At 43.7% G+C, this 12,945-nt stretch overlaps 1 protein-coding gene across 3 annotated transcripts in view; it reads right to left on the minus strand.

The window, feature by feature from the left end:
* KIAA1671 (KIAA1671 ortholog) overlaps window positions 1–12,945 on the minus strand; it is a 996,223-nt gene that overhangs the window by 79,207 nt on the left and 904,071 nt on the right. The window lies entirely within an intron of this gene.

Below are 12,945 nucleotides of genomic sequence, written 5' to 3' on the forward strand. Positions count from 1 at the left end.
GCAAAGACAAGCTTTGGAAAATGATGGATACGGAAATCTAAACTAATCAACAAAAACAATATTCAAAATGCTTTTGGTGACAACCACAATGCCAAAACAGGACATTTGAGTCTACTGCAGCACCACGGATCAGCAACACATTTGTGGAGCCTATGAGGCAAAATTATGTTGATTCAAGGACATCCGACTACATTTTTGTAGTCTACCACCGGCAGGAAGTTCATGGATCTAACCACAGGGTGGCAGAAGAATGCAAAAAAGCATGCAAATGCATGAAAAATGCACACAGTAGTTACTCCATTTAAAGAACCACATATATTTCCAATGTCTAAAAAGAAAACATAAACTCTTAACTAAAGCCTACGAATGTAAAGTAAGTTGAAAACAAATGCGACTAAATATATGGTAATGCTATACTGATGGCCCCCACGATGTTCGCTGGGATGAGGATTTGCGACCGACAGCAGTTTGGGGGAAAGTGCCTCTGCCGCGAGGAAGCTATTTGGCATTCAGCGCAGGGTCGAATCCTGTACTGTCTAGAAATGCCCTACTCGGAATGCCGGTGAAACTCATGGTGACTGGGCACCGGGTGAAGCGGTGAGGACTATAGGCCTAATTCATTTTTGTACAATTGGTCTCCCCCGACCTCGCTTTTGTGTTTAGTCGCATAGGATATATATGCTGCCATGAGAGGAGACTTGCCGGTTTTATGCTCCAGTGCTTATGGGACAAATGTGTTATAAAGCCCCAGGGAGTCCAGGCTGGAACTCAGCAATGCCTGGCTTGTGCTGTCAAATGGGGAAGTCTTATCAACACCACTGTGTCGCACCTGTCACCGCGGAATTGAGCTTGTCCGCATTTCCAGCCTTGAATCGCTCTCCATTGCATAGATTTTGGTGTGTCTGAATGTAACATTACCGATGCACTGTGGGAGCAGTATTCCTATAAGGAGTTGCCAAACATGACATTTGAATTGACTGTGTATGAGGCCTGTAACAAACTTTGGCGGGCATGCTATTTGACCTTTATCTTGGTGGTTGTATTCAGTGTTATGCGGGGGAAAGGTGTGTGTGTAACCCCGTTCGTGCTTTGCATTATGCGTGCCTGAGGCTGTTCAAGGAGCCCAACGTGATTTCACAAGCAGCTTCAACCCGGGCAGGCCCGTGGTAGAAAGGAGTGATTTTATGTCAGCATGTCTCTCTTGTTTTACATTTATTGCAGCGCGATGCATATTCAGCATTTTATGTAACTATGTGACCAGCGCAATGTTTTAATATACGGCCTCGATTTTCAGTTGTTTCACAGGAACATAAAAGCGTTTTTTTTATTATGTTAGTGCTCATTTACATTTAACTTGTTGTGTTATAGTTGTGTTTGTAGCATTTTGCGCATACTGACATACATTTTGATGCACCATGATGTGCGTTATCATTTTACGATGTAAATAGCCACATTGCACATACCTGTAATGAAATATATTTTTAGTTAAGTGGTCACCACATTTTAACTGATTAACATTAGTTAACAATGAACTCTTTTATGCCTATGACTATGTTCGAGTATAAAGGCCACCATCGAAATTGCGCCCACTAGATTGAGAAAGCCTGCTGTGACAGGCGAAACGCGTCTCTCTTTGCTGAGTCGGAGGAGGCATAATTCAATAAAGAAGCCTTTACCTGAATAGCCCTCGAGTGCGTGCTCTTTTTCCTGATGGGGAGTAGAGGTTCTTTGGTTAATATATATGTATATAAATATATATTTTCACTGAAAAAAACAAAGGTCACAGGGACTTTATAGTTACACTCACATTTCACTCGAACAAAACCATAGAAATTCAGCAGTTATAGTTACCGGAGCTAACTATAATTTACGCCCCGCAATGCACTGCTTTTTTCAGACTTCGTTATGCTCAAAGGTCTATCTTCCGTAGTTCCAGCATGAGCCTAGGGGTTCCCTCCCCATACTCATCACACAGACCTAGCACTTGCACAATGGTGAGTTTCCCATTTCTCTAAACTCACAATAGGTGCACACCCACTGGGCCACGTTACAGCCATCAGACAATGCAGAGATGTTTGGGAGACCTGTGGGACACTAGTAAATGTACGCAGCATTGTGCCCAACTGGAAATGGTTTTAGTAAACTATAAACACAAACACTTGCACTTTAACCTTTTCCGACGTCACGCTGGGGGTGTGCGGGGGACGGCCGCCGGCCGTCCAAACTGAGCACGCGTAATTTTTTTCTGCACTATGGCGGAATGTCCACCGCAGTGAAGCAGTAAAGTTCTGCACAGACTGTACCAGACCTCTGCCAAATTAAGTTGTTGGATGCCACTAGTCCACACATCTGTCCCCGCTGCTCCCTGAGCAATGCTACTTTTCTCCACCTGGTATGGGAACGTGATCACACTGCTACTTATTGGTCTTTAGTCCTGGCTGAGATCTCCCGAATTGTTGGCTATCAGGTCCCTACCACCGACTCCTGTTGTGGTGGTGGGGTATGTGGCTAAGCTACAAAGTGGCTGGTGGCGCTGCTCCTATTATCAGCTAATAGAAATGCCCTCCACTGGATGAGGGGATCCTTTCCTCGATGGGAGTTGGATCCGCTATGTAGTAGTCTGCAATTCCAATGCAGAACTTTACGCCACCATGTTGCCTGTAAAATCCAGACCTCGAGATATATAGGGCCACTGCACTCCTACTTTGCTCATGTACAAGCTAACAGCTCAGATAATCGCTCACTGACTTCGAGGCATGGGGACATTTGACATATCTTATTCATGGATTGGCATTCCTTCATTATATTACCAATAATATTTGCTAGGCATGTTTAACTGGTTTGCTTTGTGGACAATGGCTGTGGTTGCTGTGCTTTGTGGACTCTGGTTGTGGTTGCTGTGGGACACCACACCATGCCTAGGGGGTCAGGGTATTCCTACCCCGCCATCTTGTGCTTTTTTCGCAATGATACAGAGAGTGTTCATGAAATTGAGACAGGAAGAGTGTCTGATAGTGTTGGTAACACCTTTTTGGGTACTGCAGGTTTGGTTTCCATTGGTGATGGAGTTAGCATGTGCAGAACTTTTTTTTAATTCCTGCCAAAGTAGCTATTTCGAGAAATCCAAAGGAAGAGGAACATCCTTTAGTTCAAAGTGGGGTTTTAAATCTTCTTGTTTGGAAAGTATCAGGAGATCTGTCGGTTTCAAGGGGCTTGTGGTTTAAGCTGCAGAATTGTTGGAAGTATCCTAAGCTCCAGGAATTAAAAGAACAATTATGTATCATGGTATCTAGCATATCCTCACTGAAGTGTGTTAAATGCTGCCAATTCTCAAAGTGTGAGAATGCGTGAATACATGGGGTGTTCAAATCTTCATTTTTTCTAAAACAAGACATGAAGTTTGTTGCACTGTTTTGATCCCCAGACAGATTTTGTCTCTATGGCGTCTTTCCAAAAGTCGAAACCTTGTATAGACAGTTGTGAAATAAAGAAAGGATAGTATATCAACTTGGTGTTCGTTAGCCTATTTTTCTTTGGAGGTGTAGGTTTGAGCCTATAATAATACAAGGCTGGGTCTGCCATTTCAAAACCTAAAAAAAGCAAAAGTCGGTGCAAATGTCTTTGAACTACCTTTTGGTGGTGTTGGGCAGTGTTGCCAATGTGTGTAATTATAAAGAGCGCGTGGAATACTAGCTTTGTGTAAAAAATTGTGACTATAATGTTATGGAGACTAAATGTTAGTGAGACTATAATGTTATGGAGACTAAATGTCTCCATAACTACTTGTACCATCCTACAATTCATCGTTAGACAATGCAGCTGATTGTGCGAAATCTGCAAGAAATTATGCACAGTTTCAAAGTCCCAATCATCAGAGAAAGTACTAGAGGTGATGGTATCATTTAAGGAAATTTTTAACAAATGAGGAATGTGTAATAATTCAGTAGGACCATAAACGTCATACGAAACCCCGTCCCATACAATTTGTTCAGGAACTGGAACTGCTGTAATGTTTACCAGGGACGGATCCCTTAATTCACGGTGCGATGATGCATGTGGTTTAAGTATCAAGTTCACAAGATGTACTGCAGAGAGTTAATGTCTATTCAGAAGTAGGAAAAAGACAGCCATTAAACCATTCCGAAGACCCAGGAAATTTAATCCAATTGTAATCTAGAGATGTATACATGGAACAACAAACTGTCTTTTTCAGCCAAAAATAGAAAGTATATGTTCAAAGGTTGAAAGGGAGAGGCGGTGCTGGCAGTTCAGGTTCACTAAGATCCAATGAAAAATCATCATAATGCACTAAGTAGCCAGACACCGTCTGGTCTATTCTTGGCAGCTCAGCAGGTTCTGAAGAACCGGTAGATGACTCGATCTGTGGCATATTTACATAGACGTCGCCAATTTTTCAAATTGAGATTTCTGTACTTGTTGGTTGTACAGTTGTAGTTGTTTCAACAGGGAGAAGCATTAATTTATTGTTGTTTACAGCTTCTCTTTGGAGAGTGGAGTCTTCAGTCGTTATTAAAGATTCCATTCCAACTTCCTGCACAGTAGCAAAAGGAGAGCAGCGACTACCCCGGAGACCACGTGGCCTACTGTTGAGAATAGGCCACTTAGTGTGGTTAGAGACAAATCTTTTGTCTCGGAAGCCAGCAAGGGGCGGAAGAAGTAAAGTTATGCTACCTTCAACAGCCAGGAGAGGTACATGCCCAAATTCTTTCTTGTCTACTATCGTTTCTCTTACCCGGTCCCCAATCTTCGGGAACAAGACAGGTCTTGCAGAACTACCTTCAGTTCCCAAGGGACGGTGCGTTTTACTTGGAAAGTCCGGACTTCATCGAGTTCCTGTAAAACAGCCAAACGTTCATTGATGCCAAATGGTGTTTCAGCCACCACTGTGCTGATACTATCGAGGTATGGTACCCACATGCTTACTGTTTCATAAGGTATACAATCCCCTAGGGGTTTTCTTGCCATGTTAAGTGTCCATTGATCCCATAAAGATGATTGACCCAACTGCCATACGAGCCTAATACCCTAGCTGTCAAGGATTGCTTTATGTCACAGTTTTTCCTCTCAAAGACCGAATTTCCCTCAGGAGGGTACGGGGAGGAGTACCGCAAGGCATCATGCACACTTCTCATGGCTTCTTTGTAAGCCTGAGAGCTAAACACCAGACCCTGGTTGGAAGCTAGTGTACCAATTGCGTATGTCCCAATAATGACTCGCAAATCCTTTATAACAGTTTGTGCATCAGCGGAGCGCTGTGGCCAAACCCACAGGAATCTGGAGCATGAATCCACTGCCACCAATATATACTTGTAAGCCGCACCTGATTGTAAGGGGTCGCAGTGGTCCAAAGAGACACAAGCCAAAGGCTTGTCTGAGATCAATAGAGGTGTCTGTGCTGGAAGTACTAGAGTGGAGCCTTTCATCTGCTGGCAGATGTTGTATTTAAGGACAAAGGCCACCAATAGCGGTGCATCAATAAGCAAACTGTAGCAGTAATCCCTGTGTGAGCAGAAACCAGTCCCTCATGTGTAGCTAGTATTAGTCCTAATCTGCGATTAGTGTCCGGTATAACTCTAACCATGGTTGTTCCATCTGTCATTGTACTTGAACAAGTTATTGCAGCAACAGCAGCAGTATGAACTGTTGCCATGGCGGCTTCTTCCACCATCAAATTCCCTTCAACGGAACCGCCAACACGTTGATGACTCAATAAATGAATGATATGAGCCCGTGGCAGGGCATCTTTCCTCTTTGCCACTTGTTCCCAAGCATCTTGTGCTTCACAGTGCAAGCTTTAGAATTTCCAAATCCATTCTAGCTCAATAGTGTAAATATTGGTTATAGGACTAAACACAGTAAAATGAATCACACACAATTAGTGAGGAGAATTTACAAACTGTATTTTGTAGTGCCAGTATCATAGCTTTTAGATCCACCAACTGCACCATACAGTCCCCTAGGGACTGTGTGTGTGTTTTCCCAGGACGGAACTTTCAGTCATTCATGCACACTTTTACAATTGCACATGTAGCGAAATATTACTATTTCGTTCCTATGGCCGGCTGCCCAGAACCATTGGTATAAATGATGCATTCAAAACGATCTAGAGGCATACTTTCATTCGGCAGAGGATATTCTTGTTCCTACTGCAAGGATGCTTGTGTTTGTAATGTAGAGTCAAATCTGTAATCTAGATCTGTTGCAGTGAGAGAGTTAGTCCTTTAAATCCACAGTGGATGCAATGCCTTAGCATTTGGGATGCTTGCTTTTGTAACGGCCTCTATGGTCGGTTTTGAAGTCACGACAATAATGTGTTTTCCCTGCGCTAGTGCTCTCTCTCCTTCTCGCACTACAGCAGTCTGTACCGCTGTATTTTCTCAGTTGGTGCAAAATGTATTTCAGCATTAGTGTACAAATGTGATTTGTATGCAATAGGGACTGTATGGCTTCATTGAAAGTGATATATGCGTACCCAGTGGGTCCAGCGACTATACGGATCACCAGGTTAGTTGTGTTAACATGTGTATGAAAATGTTTAGATGCTATCATGTCAGTTTGTACGAAACGTAGAATAGCTGTATGTTCCTGTATCGAATGATGTACTGAAAAATCAAGTCTAATTAAGCCGTAGAAAGGTTTAACTCTTTCTGCTTGATCTAAAATGTATGTCCTGTCAAAATTCAAAAATCCTAAAATGGAATGTAGCCTTTTTAGAGTCGTTGGGAGGCTGCAGCAGTGATCATTTTTCAAAAAACTGTGCAGCCAGCCTTTTCCCATTCACTTGACAATCCGTATCTCAGAAATAGGATACTGAGGGGGGGGCATTTTTTCTTTTTTGTAATGAAATTTGTATCCCAGGTGGGCGAACACAAGAAATATGTTGTTCACCCTAGACACGCTTCGGCATCTGGAGGGCAGCAGAGCAACCACAGGGTTGGATTGGGAATGAAAATCGGCCGGGGCACGCAAAAAAAAAACCGGCCCACATTTGCATAACCGCTCCTCATATCACTGCTTTGGTGTAATCTTTTAAAAAAACTTTAGGGGGTAAAAAAATACATGCGTTAGTTTACACTAGTGAAACAAGTGAGGCCACTTCTACTCAGGCCCCCTGCTCCCGATCAGTATGTGCACACTTTAATGGGCCGGCCTGCGAGACAAACGGAGGTAATGAGCGCTCATCCGCCTCTAGAAAGGCCACTCAGACACCGCTGGTGGTATCAGAACAACAGAGACAGCACCCAAAAAGCCCCCCAGACTGCTCAAAAAAGTTGCCCACAGCAGAACTCGGACACCGGCCCCTCGGGCATTGCCCGAATGCCCACGTTACCAATCCGACGCTGCTGAAGACCCCTGGAGAGCCAAGACTGCGATGGAGTTGAATCTGGCAGGGGTCCTCCCGGTGACACTACGCGCAAGTGGCAGCGGTGACTGAGCATAGTGGAAGACTTGTGAGCCACAGAAACTCCTGTTTGCCCCTCCTGCAGCAGAGGAGAGTGCCAGCGGGCATAGTGGGTGATTTATGGAGGTGGCAGGCACATTCAACATCGTAGTCGGGAGGCCTGCACCCAAGGCTCTGAAAGCCCTTGTCGTGCCCTGAACCGGTGAGTGAAAAGCGGATACGGCTCATTACGGTGAACAGGGACCGAGGCACACAGGGGGGGTGCCTTGACTGCCTTATCACTGGGGAGCCCTTTTGATTAAAATGTAACTTTGACACAGCACGCCTGACCTCAAAATGGCGACCTGAGTGAAGCCCTTACCCACGAAGGGTAGCACAAGTGATCGGATGGGCACCTTTACACAAGGAAGGTACAAGGGGCCTATATGGCCTGAATTCCTCTAAGAGGGGCTTAATCTCAATAAGCTCAGGGGGGGGTACCCCTGAAACTATAATGTGCCTGAACCTAAGATAACCGCCAGAGGCCTTATGCCTGACACATTAAACACTAAAAACATTGCAGCTATGAGAGCCACGGAAAGATGCAGATGCCCACCTGAGACTGGGGACCAGCCGAATGGAACACCAGGGGCAGAATTTCTTGCCTGACCCCATGTTGGCCCTCATGAGATCAATCTGACTCAACTTTCCTGACTATAACATTGCAGCCTATCCTCATTCCGTTTCCTATCCTGCCACCCTCGTCTTCTACACTCGCCCGTCTCTGGACTCGAGACCTTCGGTCACTTCCTGATCTTCACACTAAGCCGGCTGAGCACGAATCACATGGCCGATTCCCAGGGGAGCTGCTCCGACAGCTATAGGGGAGATTAGCTCAGGCACACCGTTATAGCCGTCACCTACCCTTCCGGACTTCGGACATATGCCTCGTCACTTTCTTCGCTGCTGTCTCCTTTCTGTGGTCTCCCAACTCTCCTTGGTCTTTTTTGGGTCTTCATTTTCTTGTTCGCAAGCAACTCCTCTCTTGACTACGTAATCATGCTGTAACTAATGTGAAATTTTTTATAACTTGTAACATGCTGTTTCCTTATGTAAAGCGCTCCGATACCCCCGGGTCAAGCCAGCGCTATATAAAACTCAAATAAATAAAACAATTTTTTTTTTAAAACAAGTGTTCCATCAATTCATCGTCCATCAGATAGATGTCATCTACATAGGACAATGCCTCCTCATCAAAATTTTGAAGTAACTCTGTTACTCTGGCTAAAAACAGCATGGGGCTATTCACATAACCCTGTGGTAATCAACAAAATTGGTGCTCAGAACCTAGTACTGAGAATCCGGTCAGATATCTGCTCCCATATGCAATATTCTGGCAGAAAGTCCATTTGAGATGTCTAGTGTTTTGTATTTTTCCGCACAATGTTATTCATCGATGTGGCGCTATGTGCACTTGGCACTAAAAATGTACGTGTGGATGAGTTTAAATTTCCGTAATCTAAGACTAGACGGGTTTCATTACAGGAAAGAAGGGTTTATTAATAGGTGGGGTGCAATTCTCTATCACACCCTGGTACTCAAATTGATTTGAGATCTCCCAGAGTGGTTTCTCTGCTTTATGCTTAAAAGTCTACTGTCTCTTTGGTTGAGGAATCTATTTTATTAGGATTTCATGATGAGGTGACTCATCCTCCCACCCAAAATGATTACAGTAAAGTGCAGGAGTTAGCGCTAACACCCACTCCTGCGCATATTCATTTTTAATGGATTCGGGTTATTCCCATTGGGCAATCCACAAAATCAGGTGGCCAATCTGTTTTGGCCAAAAAAATGTCATACCCATATGTCAGGTTCTCCCAAAAGAGACCCTTTACCCACCTGGGTATGTCCTCCTCCATTTGGAGAGATATTTCATATAGATGGTGTGGGACACTTACCCTTGTATCGGGTGTTTTCACTGCAATATGCTCACTCAGTGCTACTGCCGCCAGATTATTCATTCGGTTCAGGTGAGCTATTGTGACCTCTGCCGTGCTGTCTAGCATTGTCACTGCCCATTCCCCGTTCAGAAGCAGAGTCCTCAGTAGCATGGGTATTTCTAATTTTAATCCCGGCGACCTTTTTTAAATTGAGGTTAACAAGTCTTTTGTTTGTCTTCCTGTTTTATGATGTAGTCAGGTGTGATGGGTCTCCCTTTTCGGCTTGACTCGCTATTCCAATCAGTGCTCTGACCGTCCGTCTCTTTCCGAACGTTTCTCAGATGACACCAGAAAGGTGCAAGAAGAACGTGTATCAGGATTCTGATACCGGCCATGCTTCGTAATATTGTCACGGTTTCTCAAATTGTATTTTCTCTCGGTGCATTCCTGTTGAGGAGACCCACCATGTGATGTGTTTTGTTTATGTTTTTGTTTATTTGAAGAATCGGGTGCTTGTTTAGAGTTATCCTTTTCAGAAGTACTCTTAACTATTGGTTTCCAAGGTCTGGCTCCCAGATTATCTCTACCAAGCGAAGCATATGCATTTCGATAATCTTGTGCAATTCCTGCTATGCAGGAGTGAAACCCCTCTGGTGTTGGCGTACAGCCACTGCTGCTGTCTCCCCTTTTATGTTACTTAACATAATTCAGATACCTGGGTAAAATTCCCCATCAGTTTCATCCCAAGATCTAGGGCAGGCTCTGCCCCATACTCATACTGTATTTGTTTCAGTACATCTGGTATAACTGCTATTGAACGGATATCACGTGTTCTGTCTGGTATATACAGCAGTGAAGATTGTACCCCAAGTGACATAATCCTCTATGGGGGAGACATCCTCATCGACAAGCAAATTGTTAATATTCTAAGCTTCTCCTGTGGGCCCTTATAGGTAAAAACTGCTACAAGCTGAGCTGCCTTCTGCGCTATCCAGAATGGGAGTTGCTCACAGCTGGTGGGAATCTTTCCCATAACGGTGTTCAGTGTTTAGGGTTGTGCAGCCTGAGTAGGTTGGTTGGACTGTCAATGTTCGCATTATGTAAGATTTCTGTACATTTTTATTAAATCTCTATATAGTATGCACATTCCTGCTGCTATTAAAGGAGCAATGTCTGGATGTGGTGTACATGAAGCTAAGACTGGCTTGGTCACTCATATGCTGAGCGAACTAAGTCTCATATTTTCTGTGGTATGGATTAGGGCGCCTTTAATCCAATTAATTTGCTCTTAGAACGTTTATGGGACATATATGCCCACGTATGGGAAGTACTCTCCAGGTGATTCATCCTCTATGTTAGTGTGAAACAACTGTGTACGTGCAACTACAGGCAGAAATGTAACCAATGAGTATAATAACTCTGTTCTGAATGCTTCCTGTGCCTCGATCATGAAGCTAACATCTCCACCTGTTGCCAATGGCCATGCTGTAATAAATTTCATAGTAACTGCCTGTCTGCAATTTTGTGTAATATTTAGAGCCGCTCCTGTTCTTCAACATCCTCAGCTTGTTCGGTCATTGTCGGAGAAGTAGCATTTAGCTAGAATACCTATAGAGATATGGTATGCACAATGTGGGAACTTCTAACTCCAAGCTTGAATAGCCTACAGCAAATACATAGGGTAACCTACTCAGCTGAGGCAGATTTGTTTTTCTTCCCACTATGGACGTCTCCAGTTTAAAAGTGAGTAGGGGTCTCTGAGAAAGCACAACTGAATTACTCAGATTGACCGTTAAATACGAACCCAACTAACGTTGGCAGTGCCATGTTGTGATCTGCACATTTGTTTGGACAACATAAACTAGGGGCTTGGTGCCAAGACTGATTCCGTACACGCCCTTGGATATGGTGGCTTAGAGATCAGCTAGCTCACAGTGTCACCGTAAGCCTGCCTGACCTTACAAGGGAGCAAATGGTTTCTGGCAACCACTGAACATGACAACCCTGACCCCTTAAGGATCATCCAAACAGTACAGAACCTTTTCGCTCAGTCACTCGTGCTCTCGTATTCTCAGAGAACTATACAGAGAATACAAAGTGGGACTTCTTCAATAAATTTATTGAACCAACGTTACTCTTGTGTAAAATATGTGCACTGCAATGATTAATAGACAGAAGCAGATAAACGTGATTACAAGCATCAAAAGCATAGATAGCGAATATAGTTCTACATTGGTGCTAAAACAGTGTGTTTATGCAGGCATATAAAACAAGGAAGTAATTGAGCTTACTCCTAGGATGCAAACCCTACTCTAAGTATCCCTAAAGTGTGTGCAAGTGTAGAGCCAAGAATTCCCCCCGCAAGGGATGAACCAACCCCATTACCTGATGGGATTGAATGAAGGACCCCGCCTTGGTAACAAACTGGACACACCTCACAAGATGTCACACCGATGCGTGATGAGTTCTCGGCCTTGAAAAACCCTCGGTTGTGCGAAGCTAGATGTGTACACAAGTTTAGTTTCAGGAAAACGAATCCACATTTTTGTGCCCGGAAACATGTGCAAAAGGTCACAAATGAAATGTTATTGTGAGGACAATGTAAGAAATAAGATGTTTTGCTGCATGAGCCTAACTTGGGAGTAAAACATTGAACTAATACCACCCCACTCACTTTTCTAGCATAATTAGGTGAGTCTTGCAACACTACCTCCTTCCATAGTCTACCTCTTTCCTGAACGCTAGGAGCAGTAAAGACTGATGTGTAAGTGTGAGAGATTATGAACTTTCCCTGAGACTTTAATTTCCTCTGGCCACCCTACCTCCTGAACTCCATGTTGTTTTGGCAAATAACAGTTAAATACGGTTTACATTACCAACTTATTTTCCTTCCTTTCAATTTGTTTTGCTGACACTACTTTTGACTTCTAATTTCCCAAATAGGTGCTCAGTGTCCGGTGTCGATAGTAGCTCATATTCGGCTATTTCCAGTTTTGAGTTGCTAGTTATTTAAATAGCGGACTACATGTGCCAGATTGCAATTTAAAGGCAACAGAGCCGAATGAATGTTCGGTATCTTCCTGACCTGCTGCCCTCTCACTTCAGTGTTTTTTTTCGAAGTGCTGTTCATTCAGTAAACACCTCTGTCCCTGTGGAGTGGTTCATCCTTCTATTTTTAGTAATCAGATGATTCTAGGAGGCTAAAATAACCTGCCTCTGAAAACAGGTGACCCTGACCACCAACAGTTGGTAACCCCGCCTCCACCAGCACTTCCCCTTAATATGTGAATGAGATTAGGGTTTTGAAGGGGCAACAGAGCAGCTCGGTCCTGTTCCATGAAGGTTGAATTCAAAAGCCAGGATGGCTCATTTATCCACTTTACTTTGATTCCAAACTATATTTGTGTGCAGTTAGTATTGTTAGTGCTGCTCTAGCAGCCCCTATTTCCTTTCGTAAATCTTTTGCAATCATTGCTTTACAACCATACATACAATTTTCAAATTGCAGTGTCGATTTAAAGTGTTATAGCCTATGCTCTTCTGCAAATAAAGTTTTTCAAAAAAGCGCTATGGCATAAAAAGAAAGGTAAAAAAGCACTAGGA

This window comes from Lissotriton helveticus, chromosome 11, assembly GCF_964261635.1.
Source record: "Lissotriton helveticus chromosome 11, aLisHel1.1, whole genome shotgun sequence".
Classification (NCBI taxonomy): Eukaryota; Metazoa; Chordata; class Amphibia; order Caudata; family Salamandridae; genus Lissotriton; species Lissotriton helveticus.